The sequence below is a fragment of the Ptychodera flava genome, chromosome 14 (assembly GCF_041260155.1).
Source record: "Ptychodera flava strain L36383 chromosome 14, AS_Pfla_20210202, whole genome shotgun sequence".
In the NCBI taxonomy this organism is placed as follows: domain Eukaryota; kingdom Metazoa; phylum Hemichordata; class Enteropneusta; family Ptychoderidae; genus Ptychodera; species Ptychodera flava.
The window spans coordinates 33,300,438-33,328,282 of record NC_091941.1 but is presented as its reverse complement, the minus strand read 5'-3'; the positions used below and the strand labels follow the sequence as shown (position 1 = coordinate 33,328,282).

General features: G+C 40.1%; 1 protein-coding gene and 1 long non-coding RNA gene across 2 annotated transcripts in view; one reads left to right on the top strand and one right to left on the bottom strand.

The window, feature by feature from the left end:
* LOC139150238 (protein shisa-5-like) overlaps nucleotides 1-27,845 on the top strand; it is a 192,253-nt gene that overhangs the window by 163,714 nt on the left and 694 nt on the right. The gene's annotated exons all lie outside the window — the stretch shown is intronic.
* On the bottom strand, nucleotides 20-27,016 carry LOC139150234 (uncharacterized). Its single transcript, XR_011556207.1, has 3 exons — nucleotides 26,612-27,016; nucleotides 25,764-26,193; nucleotides 20-37 (listed from the first exon to the last, which is right to left on the bottom strand). It is a non-coding gene; the product is annotated as an uncharacterized lncRNA (long non-coding RNA).

Below are 27,845 nucleotides of genomic sequence, written 5' to 3'. Positions count from 1 at the left end.
CGTAACGATCCACAAAGCTTTGGCGAATTGGACGATTCTGAAAAAGGAAAAATGCAAAATGGTTAACATGAATTTTCACTATAGCACATCGCCTTTAATTAAAACTGATTGGAAAATGGGCATTTTGGAAGCGATAAACTCTTATAGCGCATTTCAAACTTAAAAATTCCAAGTGAAAGTGTCGTCAAGTTGAGTTAAAAACCACATGGCCCAAATCGAAGCTAATTTGTCAAAAATGGTTGCAATTTATGACACGTCGCTATTCATTCGCTATTGCGACCTATTACACGTAGCTTAGAATACTTTGTTTCACTTACCAGCTCAATGCTTGATGCAACCCAACAAAAGTTTTACAGGCCTAATTATTAGCTTACTTTGTGATAACAATGAGGTTTCCACAAACCGAGCGACTGAGAAGAGCAACCTAGCAAAGCGGATGTGACTCATCAAGCATTGTACGCCTTATATCTCTTCAAGTATATTCCCTCGGACTTAACCGAGGTGAAGCCACAGCATCAGATTTTATCACCAAATGAATGTAGCAGGAAATTATTAGGGAATTGAGTCGAACAGTTCAATTTATTTATGAGCTGAAAGGTTAGATCCACTAGGTATTTCAGATTTGACTATCTCCAACGATGTACGCAAATCCGGACGAATCAGTGATTGTACTCCTCTGGAAACAGTCATGTGAGATTCGGTTTCTCTAAGACTCAAAGGTTAACTATCTCTTTTATAAGCCAGGGAAATATCTCGGAAGATTAGTTCGTTAAGTCGCCCGGTTCGGAGACATTCAGAAAATAATGGAGGTAGAAAATGAACAGTCGTGAATCGTCCGAAGCTGAAAAAAGGAACCCTTGAAATTTCACCCTTCGAGGACCTAGTCGAGACGATTGTCCTGATGTACATTAGACATAACTGGTTTCACTGATTCGATTCTGTTACCTAATCAAAGTTTATTCCTCGCTTCCACGTTGGAGAAGAGTCATCACCTCACCTAGACGTTTTATTAGCTCATAAATAGGTATGCTGTTTGCCAGTACATCTAAGATACTAAACCCTGACGCAAAAGAAGACGTGCGTGAGGTATAAATGTGACTGTGAGATTGTTCAGAGTATGCCTTCAAGAGAATTGACTCCTTTTCTCAAAAACTGTGTTCGAGAGGAATGTCTTGAAAATCGAAAATGGCATACTAACGAACACGTCTTGGAGATATCAGTATCTTTGTGGAGTTGCCGATGTACGGATCCTAAACGACCGAGTATTTTCTTTTTCAGATGTAATCTCAATAACAACTAACTCTGAGTCACAGACAAACACACAGAAAAACAGACAGAATAACAGACAGAAGTATTTCATTTGCTTGCGTTTCACGAACACTACAAATACACAGTTCCCGCGTTTTTTCTATATATCTCAAGTGATGCGACTTTTTAGTTCTATTCAAAAAGTTCATCGCAGACTTCAGATACTGCTATGATTCAAATGAAAAGGACGAACATTTGTACAAGAAATCCTTCCATAAAATGTGCTGTTTTATTTTGTCGGCACAGTTACAACAATTGCAGTGGGTGTTTGGCGCGCTCTGCTAGATCTAATGATACCAGATAACGATGTGTGTCCAACTGAGACCCAAAACGCTGTACTGATAGCCAATGCGATTTTGATGACTCAACGCTAATTTTGAGCCTAATTTACGCTAATATCAAACATTTGACAGAAGTTCTAACCATGGTGAAATAACTCGAGAGGCAGTGAATTCAGTACGGACACGTCATTGCAGCCTATTTTTCACCGGGCAATTTGTTGTACACAATGGTGTAATCACTGTTTGCCTCGCGGGTACGAAAGTTCATTACAGCTCTCTGCAGATAGCCTAGCTAGATCACAGATGAAACCTAGCACAACGCACAGGCAGAAAACCTGATTTTTTTCTGTAGCAGGTCAACAATTACTGCAGATCTGAGGTGACCCGTAGATGTGTGTCTTCATTAAACTTTAATTTATACCTTCAACGATGGCTTCGCCTATGCCCGTCACTGAAAGTAATGGTTTCGTTATCGCTGTACATTATGTTCTTCATATTCACATGATATTAAACATTTTTGCCAAGGTGACTGTGTGGTTGCTGACAGTTAATTGTCCCTACTCTATGTGATCTCCATGACTTGACTTCCTACCTTATCCAAAACCTTTCTCACTGTATAATCACCAATGAGTTTCAATCATACAGTAGAAAACATTATCTGCATGGAGCATTGCACAGCAGGTCATTAGAAGTGAACCTATGTACAAAAATGAATAATTGAAATTGGCATTTAAAATGAATACGTCAGTGAGATCTTTTCTCCGAAACACTGTTTGTTAAAAGCCTGGTTCTGGCGGACAGGAAACATGCATACATTTTCCCTCGAAGCCGTCCTCCGAATTCGGGCAAAACCTTATTTGCGAGGGTCTAGAATTTATTACCGTGAGCTCATAGGAAGCATCATCTGTGGTTGATGAAATGCAAGATATACGCCTTCCTAATATAACAAATTACCAAATATTTACCCGTATACGACCCCGTGCATTCTTTACTTACCCGAACTATTATGCCTAGACGAATGCGCTGAGATTAATATGAATCTGAGTGATGTCTGTGCATACACACATCGTTATACATAGTTGACAGTAACTAATGATCTCACAATCAAAATGTGACACTCTACCCAATTTAACATGCTCTTTACATATTGATGATAAATTCTAATCTAGAATAAATGAAAGAAGAACTCCAGTTAAACTGACAGGTTTATTGACGTCTCTCAGCACATGCACACACACATACATGTTTGATGTTGAAAGGCAAATGTCGTTTAATAATTCCAACGCCTGATCCCGTACGATCGATCAAAAGATGTCTTCAAGACCGTCGGAAAGATTGTCTCGCATGATAAATGTCATTTAACTCTACAACAGACAGTTTATCACAGTAATTATTTAAAGTCCCAGAGGGGCGACAAGTTTCATAAAAAATGAAAGAGCGAATGTAGCCATGCGTTGCAAGACAGTCTTTTTTCAAACTGATAACCACCAAAAATTGTAGGCCTACTTACTCAAGAAGAAATATCTCTCGTCGAGAAGCAAACAGATCTCAACATAATTTGTGGTGACCTTCTCGAAACAAGCGCCCCCAATATTATATTTACTATATATATATATATTTGTATCAAAAGTAAACTCGGTAAATGATATGTTTGCTCCTTTATAGCATTTAATCAACTGAGCGATAAAATGAATACACTACGGAAATACATACTTTTTTACTTCTTTACCTTGAATGAGACTTCTTCGAAAGCAATGAAACGCAAAGGTCTATAAAGTAGTATTTTGTTATGTTCTTATAAATATTGCATGTTACATACAGAAGCTTTATATAATCCAAGATGTCTGGAGCACGACTATACAGAGGTGTTTGAAAATTCACAGTTAAATGAGGCCAAGTAAATCTGCCAAGTAAGATATATGGTGTCTAGATGCATGGAACACAGGACTAATCACACAAAATTTTGATGGCAATATGGTCGTGATGAATGAGTAAGCATTATGAAAGGATCTGCGATGGAATTCAACTGCCTCTGACGCAATGCAATCAGAAAAAAACCAAACCAAGCCCTGTTAACCCCGTTATAACAAATAACCGGCGATAATCTCCGTAGCTTGTATCATGTATGTACTGACCGTGTTAATATTCATCGACTCTGTAAATTAGCTTGCCCAGGTAGGTGTTCTTTGAAGTATATGGCGGTGGGGTCAACTGGGAACTCTCATTAATAACAAAACAGAGGCAAGCGCGTCAAGGAGAATCATGCATTAAGAAAACCGTTACCAGAAAGCAATGGCGATATTGCTATGAGTCACGTGATTGTAGGTTCAAAGCATTTGGCACTTTTAGGAGTGATGTTTATTGGAATGTTACTATAGTTTGATAGAGGGACACTTTGCCCATTCCTGAGTAAGTTGTGTGATGGAGATCGGACATTCGTCTGCAGAATATTTCTAATCATAAATCATTTTTGAAGATAGAATTTCAACATTTGAACGAGGATTTTGTTGAATACATAATCCTGAAGTCCATAAATTTGGGTTTTGTCGGTGTTTGGAATATTTAGTCGGCCGAATATTCTAACATTAGAAAGGCTAAAAGACTTAACACTGCTAACAAGAAAACTAGGTGATGGATTACGACTACATTGACTTAATTGATGTAGTTTTTTTCGCGCTACCTTTACACGTCAAAACTCTTCCCGGTGGTTTTTGCGAAATTACTGTAGACACCACAACTTCGAACGCGCTGTCCCTCTTGTGATTGACTAGAGTCCAGGTTTTACCGTTCGACAACAAGATTATCATTGCATTTGTCCATATGAGCGATCACAATGATATTTCCCAAAACTGTTGAAATAATTTGTGTTAGATCTGCGTGCGCATATAATGACGTCTTCATCTTTCTATTCATAAAATGTAAATAGAAAAACCATCATTTGCTATCTATCTACCGCAGGTCAAGTACAACTACCTCGAATATAAAATTGCTAAAGAGAAGTAAACTTGAGACATATTTTTGTAAATTCATGAAAATACTAATAACAATTACCGATAAGTTAGAAGTGGACTGCTTTAATACAGACATGTTTCTGCTAACTTAGTCATTTTCAGTAACAACGAAAATTGTGTTTTAGCCACATTTAGAACTTTTACAAACCCTTACATAAAATCTTCCTAGTAAAGAACAAAGGAACTTGGTTTTCAATGGATATTTCTGGTAACATAGGCAATATGACTTACTTGGGTCACGGGGACACTGTCACCTAAGATCCTCAAGTCATTTACGAAGTGGAACATCTTAACAATGAGTTATTTGCATGATAGATGAGTAACAGCCATTGGGCTGGAAATCAAAGATTACTTCAATATCGTGATTTTTGATTCGATACATCACACTATGCTGACGGTTTTTTCCAAGTCATGCTGTGAGTCATGTGTGATGCATATGCGCAGAGCAGAACACTTTCAATGACAGAAAGCCTGGACACATTACTAAGCATGGCTGCGTAATTAACAACTCAGCTGGACGACTCACTCATACCTTCAGAGAAATGTATCCATTAGGTTATTATACGGCTGACTTCTCTCTGTCTTCTGCTTCCCCCATACGCACGCATCTTTACAAAAACTTTGCTCCAATGATCAATCAAAACTAATTATTGTTTGCGGCATGAAAGGCGCCATGGACACAAATGTTGTTGCTGTTAGTTATTATGCAAGTCTCTAATGCAAACTATACAGCCAGCTTGCTGTTATATTAGTTTTATTTACAATTTTTCTTCCGAGTATTTTCATCTAAAGACAGAAATAATCCTGGATAGAGTGCTTACTCTGAGGAAAAATGTGAATGACTTCACAAATGGTAAATTGCAAAGGATTCAGGTAGGTGTTGAAGATAGTTTGTTCGACAAGAGCTAGAAAGATAATACTTTCTGGATTTCAATAAGGACTAAGACGTGTAGCAGCACAAGCTATGTGAGAACTATGTGTTGAGATTTAATTTTACAGAACATTCGATATTACCAGTAACGGAGTTGAGCAATACCCAAGGAGAATATTTACAGAAATGCTTGGATAATTGGTCCTTGCCTTTGAAAATGCCTATGTGAGTCAACATACATACCACACTGGCCACAAACATTATACATAAGACTTCCGTAGAAGTTATCGTTAACAGTGCCGGAATTGGCACAATGATAATTTTAAATCGACGGATCCTTTAAGATATGATGCTCGCAAGATTATTGTTTTTCACTTGATTTATACAGAGTCGGTAGAGGGACTATGATTATAATTAACACATGATAGATAACAAAGTACACCTCTTAAAGTGTGCGTGAGCATCATCATTTTGAATGTAACTGGGAGAGTAAGAGACAGTTTACATGACATGTGTGATTAGGTCCCATTTTGGGCGTAAATATTTCCATCCACGGACGAAATCTCTTCTCATTATCTCTACTGCCGAGACCAGATCGTGGACAAGGTGAATGCGTACAGCCAACAGCACGGTCTGTAATAGGTAACATCGATACGTAGATGGATGTTGACAGATAAATCGACTGATTGACAGTCGAAAAAGCCGATATATCAGGATAAAGAGAGAGCTGCACGAAATGAATGTTTGTATATTTAGATACGATGAAAATGTATTCAGTCTCAGCTACACTGGTGAGACGATGGTTATTTGTTAGTGTCACAACTGGCAGTGCTTGCAAGATTCGTGTGATTCAAACTCAATCAGCTCGACTCGGCGTCCGGTTCAGACTGGCTAAGTAAGTGAAATGCTGAGAATAATCGCGACCATATCGGATGCAAAACGATAGGTTCTCTCACGGACGTATTCACAGTTGGCAATGTATGCTGTTCACGTGCATGTCACTTTTCAGACAAGGAATACAAACGACTGTGTCATGTTACACAGTGTTGTAAACCATCAGGGGCCCAAGGATTTGCTATTTGCTCGAAAAAAGCTCTTACTCTACTTTCTAGCTGAAATTGATTCTATGATCGCACACACCTATTTAGCTCTGAAGATTTTCTCATCCGTCTTTTTAAGAAGAAAACTTAATTTTGTGATTTTCCACAAGCATTTTTGACGAAGGGTAGTGTACCCAAATCTTCTTCAAAAGAGATTTAGTAACTCGCTTTATCTGTCAGTCTGAGGTATGTCCGTGATTAAATGAATACTGTTATTCATTACAGTAATAATCCCTATGAAATAATCTTGTTCGCTGTACAAACATATGTATTAGTAATGCTTTAATAATAATCCATGTATACTTTTGTGAAAGATACTGTCTTGCCTTATATATTTTGCCATTCAATCTTTGATCAGGCACAATTCACATAAATTTGTACGTCCGTCTGTCATCTAACAATATTTCACAAGCATTCTAGAGCTTGAAGGTAAACAAGAATCAGGTCTCGAAGGTTAGGTAGCGATGTTTGCGATATGTACAGGTAAAGCTTGGGCCTGTACGCCTGATTTAAGATCCCTGGCTCACTAATATAACTGAGGTGTACATCATAGAAATAAAATTGTATAATAAGCGCCTTCTTTTGTAGGTATGGTTTTGTTAGTCTTGTCACATAAGCTCTGTGCTCTGACAGCCACATTGCAAAGCCTACGGATTGAAATCACAAAGTAACAAATTCAATGTATTTAAGAATGGTTATAATCACGGCATAGCTGTTTGTGATATCTGGGGATATTTCAGGCGAACTCTTTAATGATCTGCAATTGGTGTACCAGAGCGTTGTAGCTGTCCAAGATATGATCAACTGTCATTTGTACTGTATCCCCGACAGACGTTTATCTCGAGATCCAGGCGAGTCATTGGAGTGAAAACTTAATTTTAGAAAATAACAAGGGACTCACAGGTACTAAAATCGACGGAAATAGCAATGTTTATTTCATGAGTTTCAGAAATAATTGCCGCTGCTTATGATCATGCCCCGCGGCACTGGTGCGATGGTCATGATATCGCTAGTTCTCTTAACGACATATTTTACGTCCTCGTATAAAGGGACAATCGATCGGTTAAAATGGTTAAGCGTTTCCAATACAAACTCATAATGTTGATTTCTCGTGGTTTAGTTTTGAAACATCGTATACGCTGCGATAAGGTAATACATCTCAGAGCTGGCTTTTGCAGTTAAAGGGCAGAAAGCAAAGGTCGACGGATTTGAAAAGGAGAGTTTGACCTACATATGACGTCGTTTTTGCGTAAGTTTGACGGTGAAAGTTACTTTCTACATATATTACAACCTTTATTACTACAAGATAACCATGTGACATGTAAAATACACTCTTGTAACAAATTGGTAAACAACATTTCTGTAAACCTCAAGTAACCCAATAAACTGTTAAATACAAAAAAGTTACTTTCTTAAGGATATCTTGTAGTGAATCGCCCATCTAGCTGTGCTGATATAGCAAATAAGTGGATTTGACCGTGTAGCTATGAGTTAAATGACTTGAATATAACATCGACAAACATTAGGAATATAGCATTATTCGTCAGCGGGCGATCAGTTCTTGTGTAACCTCTCCTGACGTCACAGAAATCTATTTTCAGCTAATAGCACGAAGTGATAACACTATTCACATTTGAATGCAGCTAACGTCGTCTGTGTATGATATTCTTGTAAATGTTATACCTCAGTTACGATCTGTGTTCCCATGACGCATCATTTCATGCAAAATTAAAGAGCTGGGCGTTAATCTTTGGGTAAATTACGTACAAGGGGGTCAAAGATCAGGTTTGTTTTCAACTGAAATAGTAACAGACAACAGAAATCTAAGGTCAAACAACTCTGTTGAGATACTAAGATGTGTTACATATGCAATGTGTGAATACCGAATACCTCCCGTATATCCATAACTCTCACATGACTTCCGTGTATAACAACCAGGGAGTGACGCGTTCCAACCACGGCCGGGGCCAATTGTATACCCTATCCTCCGCTGCATATCTCCATCGGCTTAAGGAGAAGAACCACTTACCTCAGCGGTCACCATTATAAGGTATGCCGGGATGTGATCTCTGCGTCCTGTCTCCTAACGTCAGAAGTCACGTGAATACCCCTGGGAAACACCCCGACAGTGAAAGCTGTTAATCAGACCCAAGGCTGCGTTCGTATGCATTTTCGGGTGTTGGATATGGGAACTCGAAATGAAATATGAGAAAGGATATAAGACTGACAGAATTGCCTTTTTTGAAAAGATACCGCCAGAGGTTACTGACAGGTCATGTGTGTCCTCATTTAAAAAACAGAAGTAATCGTCATATCTGTATGCAATGTCCCATGGGAAAGATGACTTACGTATTCCTGTTATTTCTGTAATAACTCGACTACAATACAAAACATGTAGTCGAAATCATCTTCAGCAGAGAACATCTCGGTGCCTGCATCGAACAGATCATATCAATGTGTCTTAAGCTTCATGTTTTGGTCATACTGACATACACACATGAACAAAAGGTGTGAAAGAAACTGCACAAACGCACTCTCCACACATGGCGATGTATGTCACAGCACAGTTACGAGTGTAGTGATACATAGCGGCCGTCGCGTAGAATATTCTTAGCATATTACGCGGCGGCCGCTATGTATCTAAACACTCAGAACTGTGTGTCAGAACCAATCCATAAAATTTATGCTTTGGGAAAGAGATACATGTCTATCAATATTCACGCTCCAAGCACTGCCTTTAAAATTTGATATTGACGGAATGTTTAATAATAGATACCGTACGGGGCTATTACTTTGTAAAAATTTAACACCTGACTGCATATCATTTTTTCTCTTTCGGAGACAAAAGCGTTTTAGAATGTTCTGTGGTCCCAAGGGTTATCATATATTCTGCATCAAAAGATGCTTTCCTGTTTACTGGGCCACGAGTCAATTTGAAAGGTAAAATTTTCCGAAGCGCTCCGAGATCGATTCCAAAACTTTTCAGACTTTTCTGACACATAAATTCAATGTGTTGCACCTCAGAGGATAGAGGGACTGTGGTTTCACCATTAACGCGAGACAATTCACAGTGCGCAAGCGCAAACCGATTTTTGTACATCACCTGAGAATGACGTAGAGGAAAAGGGATCCAGTTGGCAGCCGACAATGCAGAGATAAAGCTCTTCTTACTGCTAAATTTTAATACATCTCACTTATTCCTTGCGCGAGAAATGAATGACCAATTTAGCAGAGCAATCGATCAGGCGTGCTACTTTCTCTGTGAAATCCCCAGCTAAATCTCCTCAACGTCTCAACGGCAAATAGTCCACAGTATAAATCAATAAAATTGCCATGCCCGAATAAAATCCAAACCCAAAGAGGGAAAAAGTGAGGCCGGGTGCATTTGAAATGGCCATATGTATCATGGGAGATGAATCTGCTATCATACTTAGCAATTTAGCATTATGCAAGTGGGCGCCGCTGACGTTTGACTAGCAGGGTCTAGTCTAGTCTCTGCGCAGAGAATAGAGATGGGCAGGCAAACATATAATAGCATGACAATGCATTCAGAAACCATTATATAACATTTATAAGTAATACTTCAGCAGTCTTTAGCGACATGTGCAAACTAATCATGTATATTTTTACAGCAGTTGACGGTGCAATCGAGTGTTAAAAAAATTCACATCGTCGGTCGTTATCATCGAACAGTTGTGAATATTGAATGAAATGCACTGTATATCTCGGTGTTTTGGCTATTTAGGCTGCGTTCACAAATAACGATTAGGGGGGGGGGGCTGGAGGAATTTCGATTGAAATCTTATTTTTTTTCAGATCCCCCCTAAGTACCCTAAAAAATTTTCAAATGCCCCCCCCTCTATATGGTCAAAATTTTTCAAGTCCCCCCAACTACCACAGGCCCGCATATTTGTAAAGGATGTGAGCGCAGAAAAAATAAACATGTATTGCGCCGTTCTGCTCACAGGTGTTCAACACTACCTGTATTAGCACTTTGTATAGTCATATTCCAAAGGCAAGTTCTTTAAATGCATCAGTGAATTTTTTAGATTTATTGGTCTAAAAGCCAACTTGAGTTAATCCAACTCTGGCCAGGTCAATTGCTCCTGTTGAAGAGCACACAAAATGCAATCATGAGAGAGTAGGAAAATTGTGAATTCTGGCTAATTGCCGTATTGCACAGTTACCTACCAAAAATTGTTTCAAACTAAAAGACCTATATGAATTAGATGCTACTCAAATTGACAATACCGGAAGATTAAAATATTCCATCAAATAAATGCTTTAATCTCTGAAATTTTGGGTGTGATAATTGCAAATTTGGTTAAAAAATAAATAATTCCATTTGGTCACATATTTTTTCTTTTAGTCTTTACTATTCAGTTTTACTTCTGTATCATTTTATGATAAGAGTGTGAAAATTTAGAAAATCAAGCATGGTGACCCCATCTTTTTTCTTTAATATTTGATTGTTCTCATATGCCAGAATTCAAACATTTCTATGTTTTCTTCCATGTGTTGCACTCTGGCCTGATCTTGTGTACAAGTGAGTTTCACTGTCATGAGTGTCATTTGACCAAAACTCTTCTTCAAATACCATGTACATCAGAGTCAGAGCTGTCTCTGTCACTGTTCAGGTATGCAGTGGCAGTGACACTGCAGTAGCATGGTAGTATCTGATAGTGACACTACCCGTAGGCAGTAGCTGTATTAACTTTAATAATTTTGGCAATATTTTTGTTCAGTTTTACTACTGCGTTCTTGTTCTACTCCCTACAGCATGTTGAATTGTCCAGTATTCAGCTTGCTATCACAGCCTACATGTATGTATGTGTTTGTATCACTGACAACTGACTGTCAGTCTGGACTCCAATTAAATTATCACCAAATACATATTTATATTTATATATACAGGCTTTGTCAACAAACTAAATATTGTGTGTTTGAGCATACTGTAGGGGGATAGCAAGAAACTGTATTTGTTATATTGCATAGAAATATTGCAGAAATCATTAACAGTTGCAGCTTCTGCCCTGTTACCAGGCTCAAGTTTGTTTTTTACGACAAATCACACGTTTAGATTTTTTCGAGATAAAAGTCATGAAATGTGACAAAATGGTTCTAGATTTTGTTAAATTATTACTATTTAATTTTGATGACATTGAATTTATATGCGGGCCTGTGGCCTGTGAATTGAATTTCATTGAATTACCTACAAAAACTGGGAATTGGAAATGTAAAACTCAAAAGGGACAGACCCAAAATTTTCAAGTCCCCCCTACAGGTACAGCAGAATTTTCAAGTCCCCCCCCCCTCCACTACCCCAAAAATTTTCGAATCCCCCCCTGAATTCCTCCAGCCCCCCCCCCCCTAAACGTTTTTTGTGAACGCAGCCTTATTACATTACTATGAACATTGGACTCCGCTGGCTAATGACGGCGATGATAAAACTCTGCATTAATAACCGACCACAGACGATGAAACGGATTTCCACCGTACACAATGTATGTCGTCGGCTCCACTGTTATCACGTTCGTCAACTAACCTCAATTAAGATGCGCCGCTGGTTTTATCGCAGAAGAGTGAAAGGGGTTTATTGAAACGTTTCATCTCCCGATAAAATTCATCGTCGTCTAATGATACATATTTATCATCCGCGCATTTGACAAAAAAGATGGGGAGATAGGCGGACAGTTTTACCGTTTTCATCCTACGGTATTATTATTTTTTTACTGTCAAGGCGTAATGTTCTGATCCAGTCTCAAAATTTGGGACATTCTTTCCAATTCGCCAGGGGCGTTATGTTTTCTTGTGATATATGATAATTGTCACCTCGAACTCTCATCATCCCAATCATTTACCTACCTCTCTTCTCCTTCAATTATCAAAAACCGTCATTTAAATTGTGCAATCCATCAAGTCTACTTTTAAAGTCGACATCGTCTGTGTTCTAATTTTTGATGGTTGGATGACTAACGAACAACCCATCAGCATTACTGGCGTCGATGAACCACGGTGGACTTGTGTCATAAACCAGCGCTACGGTTGTATTCCTATTTTGGATTGGCGTGTTTCCTTTTCTCGCGCAGACCCAACGGGGTGTTTGCATATTTTTTTTTCGACTGCAGAGTAAGGCCCGTGTTTTTCCCGGGAAGTCCTGTGGGAGAAAATCTCTGAAATGATTCAAGTCAAACAAAATCATTGAATAAATTGCATACCAGCTTATCTTAAACGGTAATGTATGTTTAAGTGAGTCATGATTTAATGTGGTGTCTAGGCAACCATTCAGATTGGCAAAATGCATAATATTCTTATCCATTGTTGTAAGGCGCGCCGCGAGACAGGTGGGATGTTGTTGCCATATAATTGTGCATTTCTTTTGTAGACGCTATCACAGCAGGGACAGTGTTGTGCCATAATTCTTCCGTTTCTTTCAAAGTTGGTATTTTAATAGATAAGCGTGTCCTTTAAGAACTTGCTTTCGGGCCTGAATAAGAGGCTACGCAGAGGCGAATAATGGGAGAAAGAAGCTTTATGCGAAATCTCAAATAACTTCCGCGATCCCGTCTGTCTTTCGGCGATTTGTAAATATCACGATGGCCTGAAAAACCAACACTTCTGGATCCTTGCCGTGCCTGATTTTTACAATGCATATTTTACCGCAAGGGCAATCAAAAGAAATATTTGGCGAAATGTAACATATATTATCTGCCTGTCATAGACCAAAAATGCGTGAGCAGATCACAGTCGAAAGGCATTGAATTGTGTGGCGAGTCTTTTTAGTCAAAGATTGGCGCATGTCTTTCTCAAAACATGCAATCTAGATGTTTTTTGACAAGATTATCAATAAAACGTGCACAAGCATGTTTAAATTAAATCATGGTCAGATTACAGATGTACTTCCCATTACTATTCTCATTATTTATATTCAAATAAGAATGTACGTATACTAACAGAGACAGATTCTTTATACGTATCATGTTAAATCATATCACACAATGCGAATAATGATTATTAATTTTGTTGTAAATTATTTATTCTACATGACGTTATTAGGTTCATTAAAGGTATACTGTCACCTGTTCCAATTTTGCCACAGTTACCATGGAAAGAGAAAATCTAACCAATGACAGATTTTAAGCGGGTGGCCATTTTTTAAAAACAACGCCCTCACATGGGCGTTTTGAATACCAAGGAACGCCCCTTTGACCATACATGGGCATATTTAGATTACAGGTGACTGTATACCTTTAATGGTGACTTTATCATGTAAATAAAACATCATTATGGGAAAGCTTTAGACTTAGCACGTGCGTAAATGACAAAATTAAGAACTTGCATCTTCCATTTATGTCCAGACTGTTTTCTTAGATTTAATAAAAAGAAAAAATCCTCAGAATTTGACTAAACATGACTTGTTTCATCTAATGTCTTCCCTCGACCATCATTTCGTCGCGGTTTCTGTGTATCAGCGAACGGGCCTGACGAGAATTGAACGCCCGGATTTACGTATTTCAATAGTACTGCGTATAGGGAGAATATCAATAAAGGCATTAGAAAACTTTTTACTGGGATTAAGTGTTCTGCAAGTAGCAGAATACCCTGTATCCGGATGGAAGCGTTTCCTGGTTACGTGTCATCTCTTAAACGAGCTCAGCAATTGCAAGGGTGCCATCATCAGTTCTATCAAGAGCCACAAAGAGTCAGTACTGGGAACACGTGACGCAATGGCAACAACGAACCCGTGGATTGAAAAGCAATAATAAGGAGGGAATGAAACACAGTCGCGAAATGACTATCTCATTTCCCTGGCAACACTTCAAACTGTGTTTCGTTGGGCTAATTCGAAACAATAGCCATTTACTGCGTTGAAATCAATTATCTATGCAATGACAAGATATAAAAAGACGATTGCTATCGGTCTCTTTCTGTACACAGTCGCGCTTGTTAAGCCTGAGAAATAATGAGCTCAAAAAGGCAATTATAGAACAAGATACACTGATGGCATATTATTTCTCATACGGATTGGCTAATCCACGCCAGCTGCGATGGGTGTAAGAATTGAATAGTGAGAATGGGAAGCGTTTCAACAAACACCACATCTTTTATGGGCTGGTGTTAGATATAAGCCTGTCCGTTGTCGATCTGATCAGTAGAAAACATGAAGGCCTAGGCTACATACATACAAGTAATCATTCTAAATCTAATCCAAAACCATGCTGCGTTTTCTCCTAGGCATCCTGTTCTTAAAAAGAGGCAAAAGTTACAGTAAACATGCAGAGAGACAAATCTCAAAGTAATTTCCTTCATATTTTCGTCTTAATGGACTATGCTCCGCCCGAGGAAATATGCGCTGGACATCCAATACGGCAATTTGGCGAGGGAGAAAAATCGGCACGGCCTTGAAGGTAACACAGAAGCAATCATCAACACCGTAATTTGATTCAAGTCGGAGAACTCTTTGCGGGGAGTCGGTGAATTTGAAATAAAGTCGAATACTGGACGTTAATATCATACTCGATGGGGAGTTAATTGAGGTTGTATGGAAATGAGACAGGGAGACTGCTTATTATGCAAGTAAGAAGATTCATACCGAATACAATATCTTTTTGCATTCAATATCACAGATTGAAGTCCAACTTGTTATGTGAGATATCTAGTAGGATATTTCCCATTCATACTGTCTCACTTACGTTTATAATTACCCCTAATCTTATAAATGCCTTCGGCGTCAAATGTATGGTAATTATATAGTTGTACGACTGACCCGATGTTCAACTGCTTCTCGTGCATATCATTAACACTACTTTCCGACCCTTTCGATTCGATTAAATGAGGTAGCTACGGCCTTTTTTAAATGGCTTAGCTCTGACCTCCGTGGGTGTCTCAGGCTATTCTCGTCTTTGCCGCGACGTTCTCTGAGAAGGAAGCTAATCTAGATTCATACACGACTGCACGGTAGTTTGCTCCTTAATTCAATGAATCCATTGCTAGGCTATGTCGCGCAAAGAAAAGCGCGGAGCGAATTTTTCAGAAATGCCAGTGTTGTGTCGGAACTGTCAGTTATACATATTGTTTATTTTGCATGGCCTTAACTCCCAGAAGGCTTTGTGTTTTGAGCACATGTTGTTCTGTACTTTGGTGATTGACACACCGCATTAAAGCTGTTCTCTTACTATATGCTGTAGTGTTTCCTTGACTCATCCGATACCACATTTTGGCGACGAGGATGGTTGAAGCACACCTCCCACCACCAGCTCCGTTTCTTTCAAGTCCCGGCGACCCTCCAATTCCTTGGAAAAGATGGTATGCAAGCTTCAAAACTTACATGACGGCCACAGGACTAGACGAGGAAGGAGTAGCAGATGGTAGAAAACGCGCGGTCTTACTTCACTGCTTAGGAGTGGAAGGGCAACGAATATTTCACTCTCTTGGAGACTGTCCGACGTACAAGGATGCTGTGGACAAATTGAGTCTCATTTTGGTCCACGGAAATCCATAATCGTACAGCGCCATCGCTTCAGGCAAAGAGGCCAGAGACCAGGTGAGTCCACGGCAAGCTATGTCGCTACCCTGAAAGAGCTTGTAGCCCAATGTAATTTTGGCAGCCTCGCCGATGAAATGGTCCGAGAGCAGTTAATTGAAAAAACCACTCAACTCGAGTCAGAGAACGTTTACTGATGGAGCCTGACACCCTAACCCTAGAAAAAGCAGTAACACTTGCTGAGCAGATCGAAAGTGCCCTCGCTGATTCACATGTCATTGGGATTGATTCTACACCCAGTATTAAGCCAATCAAAGTGAAGCAAGAGCCAGAAACAAAAGTACAAGGTGTCTATAAAGGACAATACAACAGGGGTAACAGCCGCCGGGGAAAACCCGCGAAAAATGGTCTGCAAATGGCGATTCCAGTGATAGGGCCACACAAAGTAAAATGTTGTTTGCGGCAACTGTGGGGCCGATAGTCACATCACATGTCATCCTACCTGTCCCGCTCGTGGGAAAAAATGCAGTAAATGTCACAAGGTTGGTCACTTTGGACGAGTGTGTAGAAGCTCTGCAACTCGCAGAGTCAGGCAAATCGATACATGGATGAACCGACTCAAGAGACATATGTTTACACAGTTTCAGGCAGTACACCTGCTGACAGTAAATTTAAGTCCTGCGCTACTACAATAAATGGAGTCAGTCTCAGTTTGATGATCGATCTGGGAGCTAAAGTTTCTATAATGAACGAGAAGCTGTACCAGCAACATTTCAGACGCGTCCCACTCACAGCTACAAACCAAGTATTGACTAGCTACACAGGGGATACTATACCGGTTATTGGTATCGCAAAGCTGACTGTGCAGTATGAAGAACAGAGAGTAGACAACTTTCCGTTCTACATAACAAGACAAGGCAGCAACCTCATGGTATCAACTTATTCAACGCACTTGGATTCCAGATCAGCAGATATGGTATACCAGTGAACTCAGTAGGCTCTGAAGTGAAAGACAAGTTTCCTCAATTGTTTACAGGGCTAGGTAAAATCTCCAGCTTTATACACAGACCACATGTGGATACAAGCGTGACACCCGTATCGCAGAAACTACGTCCTCTGCCATTAAGCATCCGGGCTGAAGTTTCGGAAGAACTACGCAGGCTAGAGAAACTTGACATCATTGAGAGAGTAGACTCATCTCCCTGGATTTCAAACCTAGTGGTAACTCGGCGTAAAACAGGAGAGATTCGCCTATGTATTGATTTACGTGAGGTCAACAAAGCCATTATTCCAGACAAGTACCCATTTCCTGACCTTGGTGAAATGACAACAGAGTTTCATGGATCTACGGTATTTAGCAAACTTGACTTGCGTCGCAGCTACTTACAAGTTCCGCTGGCTGAAGAAAGCAGATACCTCACTGCATTCATAACACATGAAGGCGTCTTCCAGTACAAAAGGATGCCATATGGACTGTCTTCGGCACCAGGAGCTTTCCAAAAGATACTCGCATCAGTGCTAAGTACGTGTGAGGCAATCTGCACCGCATCGACGATGTCGCAATACATGGTGTTAATCAGGACAACCTGACGAGAACCTCAATGCTGTACTGAACGAATTGGCAAGGTATAACCTCACCCTCAACGAGGAGAAGTGTGAAATCTCAAAAAGCGAAATAGACTTCGTAGGCTATAGAGTATCAGCTGCTGGGGTGTTGCCACTTCAGTCAAACACGAAAGCTATCATGGACCTACCAGAACCGACAAATGTCAAGGAACTTCAGTCATTCCTGGGCACAACAAACTTCTACTTGAAGTTCGTACCCAACTATGCTGATACAGCTGAACCACTTCGCAAGCTACTCAGGAAGGAAGAGACATGGGTCTGGACAGAAACACAGCGTGAGGCATTCAACAACCTGAAGCGACAGATTGCATCACCTCCTGTGCTTGCACATTTCAATCCAGATGCCGAAACTTTTGTGACCACTGATTCTTCTGGTATGCAGTCGGTGCAGTGTTATCACAATGCGTTAATGGGAAGAGAAGCCAGTAGCGTTCGCGTCACGAACACTGTCTCCAGCTGAGCGTAAATATTCCGCCAGTGAACGAGAAGCATTAGCTTGTGTATATGCATCAGAACATTGGCATATATTGTTGTATGGCCGTAGGTATACACTGCGTACCGACCACGAATCGCTGAAAACACTACTAGCAACGAAAGGATCTGGTCACAAACCTCTACGCATCTACAGATGGACAGATCGTCTGCTGCAGTACAACTTCAAGGTAGAGCACCTACCAGGCAACAAAAACTTTGTCGCAGACATGCTCAGTCGCCTGTCAGCCAAAGATGACTCTGGGGAAGAAGAGTCGGATCAAAACATCCTTGAAATAAATTTGGATAACCTAGTCACACCAGACGAACTGCGCACAAGTTCACACATGGATCCAGTGCTGCAGTCAGTCAGGAAGTACATCGTGAACGGTTGGCCTAGAAGTGTCTCGCCAGATTTAAAAGGGTTTGCAAAACTCCGGGACGAACTTACCATATGGGACGACTACTGCATAGCAAGGGGATCTAGAGCAGTTATTCCCAACTCTCTCCAAGAGCGTGTACTCCACATGGCTCATGAAGCTCATCCAGGAATGGTCAGAATGAAGCAACGATGTAGGCAGAATGTTTGGTGGCCGGGTATGGATTCACAGATCGAAGACTTTGTCCGTAACTGTGAAGCATGCGCCATCAGTGGCAAATCGTCAAACCGTCACATCCACCTCTACAGCCTACTCCCTGGCCAACTAGACCATGGCAATCTATACAGATAGACATCTTTGGAGAAGTAGTTGTAGCTCCTCGCAGCCAACGTTTCTTAGTAGTAGTCCATGATCTCCACTCTAAATGGCCGGAGATAGCAACTACAGAAACAGTCACCTCTACTGTGATTATCAAGATTCTTGACGAGCTGTTCGCCAGATGGGGCCTACCTGAATCCATCACTACTGATAATGGTCCTCAGTTCACCTCATATGAATTCGAAAACTACCTGTCGTCACTTGGGGTCAAACACAACCTAACAGCACTCTACAATCCACAATGCAATGGAGGAGTGGAACGCCTGAACGAAACTCTGAAGAATGGTCTTAAGGCAAATCTCGCGGAAGGGAAACCATTCGCAAAGTGTATTCGCACCATACTTCAGAACTATCGAGCAACGCCACATGCAATCACTCAGAAATCTCCTGCAGAGCTAATGATCAATCGTCAGCTACGCTTACCACTTGATCAGCTGAAGCCACCATCAGCGATAAAGAAACAAGAAATAGATGATCTAAAGTCAGAGATCCACCGGCGTCAGCAGAAGATCAAAGCATATACTGATATGAAACGTCATGCTAAATCATCAGCACTTAAAGTTGGTGACTTTGTGAGAGTCAAGCGACCTAACCGCAGTCATAAACTATCAGCTACACTTTCAAAACCTCACCGTATCACCAAATCACTAGGGCAGTCAACGTTCAGACTGGATGATGGAACTACATGGAATGTTCGACGGTTATCACGTTCCTATCAACATGCTCCATCCACTGCGACATTTGACATCAAGTCCACCCACCTGATGGTACCACCAGTTTATCCATCGGAAGGAACATCTACTCATGATCAACAATCTACAGGACGACCTCAACGTACTGTTCGTCTACCAGCGTATTTGAAAGACTATGTTCTTACCTGAGACAGACCTTGATTTGAACTTACTCGGACACTGTACTTCTGACAATAAGTTCATAAATTGTTGTTGATGTTTATTGTGTTTATTTGCGTTATCTGCATGCACATAAAAATATGTATTACTCTGGAGGAGGAAATATGTTGTGTCGGAACTGTCAGTTATACATATTGTTTATTTTGCATGGCCTTAACTCCCAGAAGGCTTTGTGTTTGAGCACATGTTGTTCTGTACTTTGGTGATTGACACACCGCATTAAAGCTGTTCTCTTACTATATGCTGTAGTGTTTCCTTGACTCATCCGATACCACAGCCAGGGACTGCGTCATTGGAAAGTAGAAGAAGACACAACTTCACATGAACCTCAGACAAATATCTTTCAAGATCGAGCACAAATAAAGTTAACGATGTGAACGTGTCATTACAAATAATATCCCATCATTATGGCGGGATCTGTGCCAAACTTTGAATGGTTTGTATGTACAATGAATTATAGTTAGTCGTCACGATATCTACTGCACGGGCATGAGTTTCCTTCCCGTTATATCTTTGTCATTGCATCACCCGTCGCTCCAGTTATACACATGACAGTTGTATACTCATCAAAATGACAAAACGGAAATAGATTATCAGAATATGCCGGCAGCGTCCAATGGACGTCAATGTATGCGAGAGATGCTTTGAATGTAGTGAATGGGGCATGTTTCCACGTGAACATTGAATGTACCGACAAACAGGACACAAAATTATGAATAACTCGCACGATTTATTGAGCCTCTATTTCCGTGATACCAAAACTAGCGATACTTCAACGGAAAAAAGATTATATCAGATGCGATTTTAAATTTGTTAGACTTTATATTTCCTGATCTGACAAGATGATAGCCTATAGTTGGGCTTACAACTCTATGTATGTATGTATGTATGTATGTATGTATGTATGTATGTATGTATGTTATGTTATGTATGTATGCATGTGTGTACATATATATATATATATATATATATATATATATATATATATATATATATATATATATATATATATATATATACGTATGTATATCCCAACTCATTACACACATATATGTATATGTGTATATGTATATTTGAGAGAGAATGAAACATGGGACTGCATTTTGTTGGGAAATAAAAATGTCGTATCTCAGACACTTAATGGTTATGAGGCATTTTAGTAATCAAAAGAGACATAAATTTCGATAACGGTATTTCTCACAGAGTGAAAACAATTCAGTCGACCATTCAGGTTAATAAGCCTTGGCAAGTATAACATTCTTAAGCACATTTTGTGTGCTTTACGATTCGCGATGCGTTTGCTAGAAAAAAATAATTTTTATGTGCACATTACTGCCACAGTAATTTCAATGGAATACATTATTTTGACAAGAAAATTGACGGGAAACGTATTTTGAAAAAAGCACATTGAAAACATACCTGAATCAAGGACAGTCATATGAGTCTCTCTCTCTCTCTCTCTCTCTCTCTCTCTCTCTCTCTCTCTCTCTCTCTCTCTCTCTCTCTCTCTCTCCCAAATGTTTCAAAACAACCAAAACAAAATCAAAGTTTTCAATTTTTTCGAATACGGCTAGTTTTCAATCGGGTTCAAACCCACAACATACGGCAGCAGGTCTAGCGGACAGGCAAAAGACAGAACCGCTCGGCTGAATCCCCACTCTCAAGAAGATTGGTTCAATAACTGGGCTAACTTGTTACATTTAACGGCCTCAACAATTAATTTATATTCAATTTGGATCCAACTTTTATTGAAAGCTGACAGGGACTAAACAAGGGTTCTAATTGTTCAAAGGTTAAGTCATTGAATTCGTCATCGGGAAGTGGTCGTCATATTAATTTAGCTCTTCAACGTTGGTCATCGGCTTACTGCGTGATGTGATATTACATGAATTACGGTACCCGTACGGGTCATCGCTGGGAGTTACTGCGAAACGCAAGCAAGAGCTAGACTCGTGTTTACAAAACACGTGGAGCGCGTGCAGCGAATCGGGCATTGCTTTCGACGCATTCCAGACATCAAAGATTCATACGCATTTCATAACTTGCTGTACCTTGGCGCCCCGTAATAGCGGGTTCGTCTCCATAGCTCGGTATTGTATAGCATGGTCGATACAGTTCCCTTAGGCAGGTTTGCCTGTCTCCATATTGTACTAAACAGTATTCTTCATTTATTATTAATTTTCAATTATCAAGTCAGCATCATCTCCCTCGAAAACATTAGCTTCAGACTGTAATACAAGACTGAGAGAAGACAAATTAAATACGTAATCCATGACGGCCTCTTAATTCCAACAATGATAACGCCGAAAAACTTCACATGAGACAATATCACATCCGGGATGGAAAATTGCCTTGTGGGTATGAGGTACTTCGAACTGGCGACGATTGTACGACTGGTGACGAGTACTCCGGACTATATATAACAACTAGATGACGGCTACTCAATATGTAAGCCAAAAGGGATATCTGAAGAAAGACATGAAGACAAAACCCTGGATCTACTGTTTCTCAAAGTCCTGAAGAGTTCCTCCTGTACCTCTTAATCCTAAATTCAGGGGGCGAAATAGGTCGACTTTCTCTGACATTTGAAGCATTTCGGGGTGTGATAACATGTGTTTTTAATCAGTTTTGCGTCTGACGGAGCCACTGTTCCTCCCTCAAAAGGAAAATGAAAGCAATTTGACTGCGAAGATACTGTACGGAAGCAACGTTGCACTTTACAGTTGTTCAAAAAAAAGGAGAGGGTACATCATCGTATGAAGATTTGCATCAAGAAATTTAATATAACCTAAATTTACCAATATTTGCCATTAAAATGACCTCCATTAAATGTCAATGTCATTGACAACGCGATTTTTTTAACGAAATGGGAGTACGGACAAATCATTATAACTCGTTTTACAAAAGCTCGACACACGTAATGGCAAGGCAAATTATAGCAAACTTTGAAGGGTATATCTTGTCTCAAACTTTGCCCCACTGGTACCAGGACTACTTAATACGCAGTGTGGAGTCGACCGCACAGTTTGTCGCTCAGACTCATATTATGTTTTACTCGTTGACGACCGATCGAACGTTCGGGAGCTATTAGCGCGCCAACATTATTACAGTAAACCGTTGGCTCATTTTCAATGATCAATTATTTATCAATTTTGAGTTTCTGCGTTCTAATACCCAGTCTTCACACACAACAAAAGGAAACATTATAAAAACTGCAAAAGTCAGTTTTGTCTTAATTTCGAAAGGTTTGTAGTTTGTAACTTTAAATCTGGCTCTCTTGAATCTATTTTCGCTCTTGTTCAATATAAATTTATGTTACAGTGGTTTTTTTGAAAACCAATACACAGTTGCGAAACGTTGAATTTAAAATCTCATCAAAATTGTAGACGAGAGTACGACTCAAATACAACATTTCTCTTTTGGACCTATAATAACTTATTCCAAGGGTCAACTCGATCGGGTCAGATATCGATTGCTTAATTTCATAGATTGATTTTGTACCCCCGCCCTATATGTCGTTTATGTAGGAAAGCATGGAAAACTGAAACTGGTAATCGACACTGATGTGTTTTTATCAAATCTAATTAATATGCCGAACGTGATTACTGTAAATGTATCAAGGAAAAGGGGTTTTGATCCAGTCAGTACAATTGCCCCAAAGTGGATTTAAATCGCTGCGGACCTAAAGAAATGTGAGTCAGTTTCATTTTCCATGAATGTTCAATTATGCCTTCTTGGCGGCGTTTTCGCGAGTTACACCAGCACCAATCAAATGTCAGGGACTTTTTCTTTAAAATCGCGAAAAATCAGAAAAACAATCCCAGAAAAAAAAGCCACGTCTTCTTCCAGTCTCCTCTGCTTGATATTCACTCATTACCACGGAAAATGTAGAATTATGTCAAAACTGTCCTTGTAATGTTTGGAATTGATGTACGACAGGGATGTCAAAAACTGATGACATTCGTACTCTGTTCGTTTGTAAGTCCACATTGCCTGTTTAATTGTGGTTTAAGTCTGGTGTGTACAGCGCTTGTCTTCGATAAATCCACTTGAGCTTACCTCACGGACTTGTTTGAGTTGTGAATATTAACATTTGCAGATTTACCCTGAGAAATTTGATTTCTATACCATTCATATACCATTCCTATGAATGTAAAAGGCATATTATACACTTTTATATACTTTTGTCACGTGAGCACGCATACAAACTTATTGCAACATTGAAATAACGCACGTTTTTCATGTAGCGCCTAATATTTAAACCTGGATCACTGAGCAAACGAAGTATGTTTCTTCTCTCTCTCTCTCTCTCTCTCTCTCTCTCCTTCTCTCTCTCTCTCTCTCCTGTTAAGACAGTAATTTGTATTTGCTCCTACTATACCTATAATATCATGATCTTCTTTTTTATATTATCAGCTGTATTCAAACTGGAAAATTTCGCTTGAGGAATTTGTATGCCATCGACTGATCATCATTCAATACAAAAGCAAGCCGTTTGGCTGAATCGTCTACCTTCTGGGCAGGACAATTGACGCTTTGCTGGATTGTATTTTTAGGGAGCCCGTTACTGTTAGCCACAATCAGAATCGACGGCAGCCTCATTGTAAAGAGGGAGTGGTGTAGCTAAGCCTTTGAGTGTGTATTGATTCACAGGAGCCTGAAACAACTGTAGAATAAGGAATAAATCGGTTACCGTCGATTTATAGTGATGTGGGACTGTATGTTACGAATCAAAGTCCTAATGGCCATTGATTGCGTTGATGAATCGTTCGGTTCAAGTAAAACAAGTGAAAGACTTGCAACTGTGAGGCGTATCGAATCAGACTGTAAGCATCCGATGAATAAATGGATTCTTTGCATTTCCCCCAATTTAAACTGAATCCGTCACAGCGGGTGACATACGTCACGATAAAATAAACCTTTTCATCGTGCAGTCAGTACGCCAATTATTAGAAGCAGTACAAGTGCGCTACCGTACACGGGGTGTTTTAGGTGAATCGGGGGAAATTATCGGTCGTGGATGTCATGTCTCTGGGAAAATGATGAATGTCACCTTGTGCCCAGGTAGGCTATGAAAACTGACGGAAACAATCGCTGACCTGCGGTTGTCACTGACCACGATGGTGCCCGTCAAGCCTAATCGATAGATACCTATGGCGCAGAAGAGTGCAGATCACGCCGTGCGAAAACGGCTTTTTAGTAAATCTAACGGGAAATTGAATAGGTCGTAGCAGGCTATATGCATCTTGCCAGTAATGAATACCAGAGTGTCAAGTCTCCATCAAAACAAAATATACAAACGTACTCGACTCCGTCGACAGGGGACATCGTGGGGAAATATTTGTTGAAACATTAAGCTCAATACAATCTGTCGTTGCTTGAACACGTCTATTCAAAATTGTTTGCTCACATTACAAGGATAATAGAACAGTGGTTGCACAGAATTATTTGCACCCAGCCATTTTTCCTAGCAACAGCAAGTCAGTTTAGACTTCATCAAGATATTCCTGTTTCTGAGATATATTCGAGTCAGAGACGACATGGCTCTCCATGTGTCCAAGACGATGGCGCTAGTGGGCGATCTAACAACTCGGTCGACACATGGCCGTATGTTTCTTTCTTATTAGGCACTGAAGTAAAACACGAATGTGATCCACCTAAGTAAGGCGAATATGAAGACAATCACAGATACATCTGCCATTAAGAATGGCCCGTGAGAGGGTAATGAATAGACCTGAACATCGATAGTGTAAGCTAATTGCCATGTCTAAGGCACCGTATACCTTTCAAGAAAGACACAGAGTGCCACTTCACTCAGATTCTTCATCCATTTTCGATTACAAGAAATGATAAGCAATTACTCGACGAGGCTAATCAGGACTAGAATGGGCGGGTAGGCCCCCAAACGGTGTGATCGCTGATGCTATACAAACTCCACTCACCTCGTGCTGGTTTTCCGTGGCATTGTTCATTTTTCGGCGGCGATTAGGAATTCCGTCATCTCTTCACTGTCGCAACTGCCCGTGGTACGCCGCCGTGCGTGCAGTTGGGGCTGTTCTGGCAACAGCAGCTATAGCCTTATGTTTCGCGAAGTGATGGGAGCGACACCTGTAAGCTCCTCGGCGGGAGAACAGCTTCCTTCACCAGGGCTAGCCTCGTCGACTGAAATCCAGCATCTGCTACGACGTTGCATCGGGTAGGAGTACAGTGTTGGACCCGGGCTGCCTGTCTACATAATTCAGTGCATAACAATAAATCATTCCTGGGGAGAAATATTGCAAGTCTAAACTGCAATGGTAGACTGTTAACGTAGTTTGAATGTATGGAACGTCATTAAACGATTTCGTCTACGTCGTTTCCAATTACCATAATCTGCATAAGAGAGGAAAATTGATAAATACACGATTACTGAGGAAAACAAACGGCTAAAGACGGGCGTTATACAGTACAGTGTTACAGTTTGGTACAGTATACTTTACAATCACTCACTCCGATTTCTTCTGAGCAGGACGGGGGCATCACTGTGAAAATATGATCATTAATTTCACGGAAGACGAGGCGATGACGATTTCAAAATATATCGGATTCAGAAAGATCGCTTTGTAGACAAATCATCAATCATAACCATTCCAAGCAAGACGATAGCTGACGAACGTGAAGAATTGTGCCAATATAAGACGCGGTTCGGTTAAGTCATGTAAGATTTATTTCATATGAACCTCCAGTGATTCTCGTCGAAAAAAGACGCTTTGATGTTGTCAATACTGCACACAGTAATGCAAAAACTTACCTCATTGACCAAAGGTCGCACCAGCCGGAATATTATAATTTTCCCAAAAAGCGATCGGGAAAGCTGTAGATTCCCTGTCGTCCGTGCGACGGCCCTGCACACTATCTGCTGTAAGGTCACAACAAGTCATTAAAATGCAACTGGCTTCATTGACATGCGTACACTGACTAGGACAGCGCCGTAGCAGCATCGCTGAATTCCCTCGACTGCTTACCGCGACATGTGTACGAAGGTCTTCTTGAATACTGACTCAACTTGTACACGGGGATTTGAACACACCGCTTTCCCCAGTAACAAGACGCCGCCTATGAGACTGGCATGATGAATATTTAAACACGGCGCCTCATCTTGTATTTTAGGCACCGCGAGCCTGGAAGGGGGAAAATGCATTTAATAGAACGACTGTAGATGATTGGCCAGCGAGCAATCTATTTAAAGATCACTAAAGTAGCAATTTGACGGTATGTCGAACTGCTGTTAAATTCGATGATTGTTGCAGAATTGCACATCGACTCATAAGTCGGTTAATAAACTCCGAGAACTCACACATCGATGTCTTATCATTATTTATACTAACTCGGCCTTTCTCACTTATTTATTTTATTTTATCTATGAATTGTTTGTTTGTTTGTTTTTTTACTTTGGTAGGGTAAAGACGTGATTTCCTGTTTCTTTAATTTCTGTCCTGAAAGTCAAACAACATGTCTCCATAATTCCTAAAGGTAAAAAACATACAAACGCTTTACCATATCATGGTCTCATGTTTTGTTCAGAAGACTGAAACATACTTCATTATGAGGAAAACAGAAGATAACAAACTCAGAAGATTGAGAAAATATCGCGCTTGACCCACTTTTCATTTCAGCTGCATCATTCGCGTTTAAAAATCATAAATTCAGGTACGCGCATTACCAAGGCAATTTCCACTGGGCAATCTTATGCACTCACCGGAACACAATATGCAACGCATGCCCGCAATTGACCGCACTGGCAAATACGTATTCACTGAAAAAAGGAAAAAAAAACACATCACCAGCAAGACGGAACTAAATCAAACGCCTCGATTCAAAGAAAGATTGAGATGAAAGCGAGGCTTTCATCCACAACACTATCTCCTTTTCTGTCAGTTTCAGATTTATACTCCCTTCGATAAAACTCCCACATTGAACACTTTATACAAAGTATATTTTCTTGAGTGCTTTGATAAGAACACCGGATCGAGCCAAATTGAACA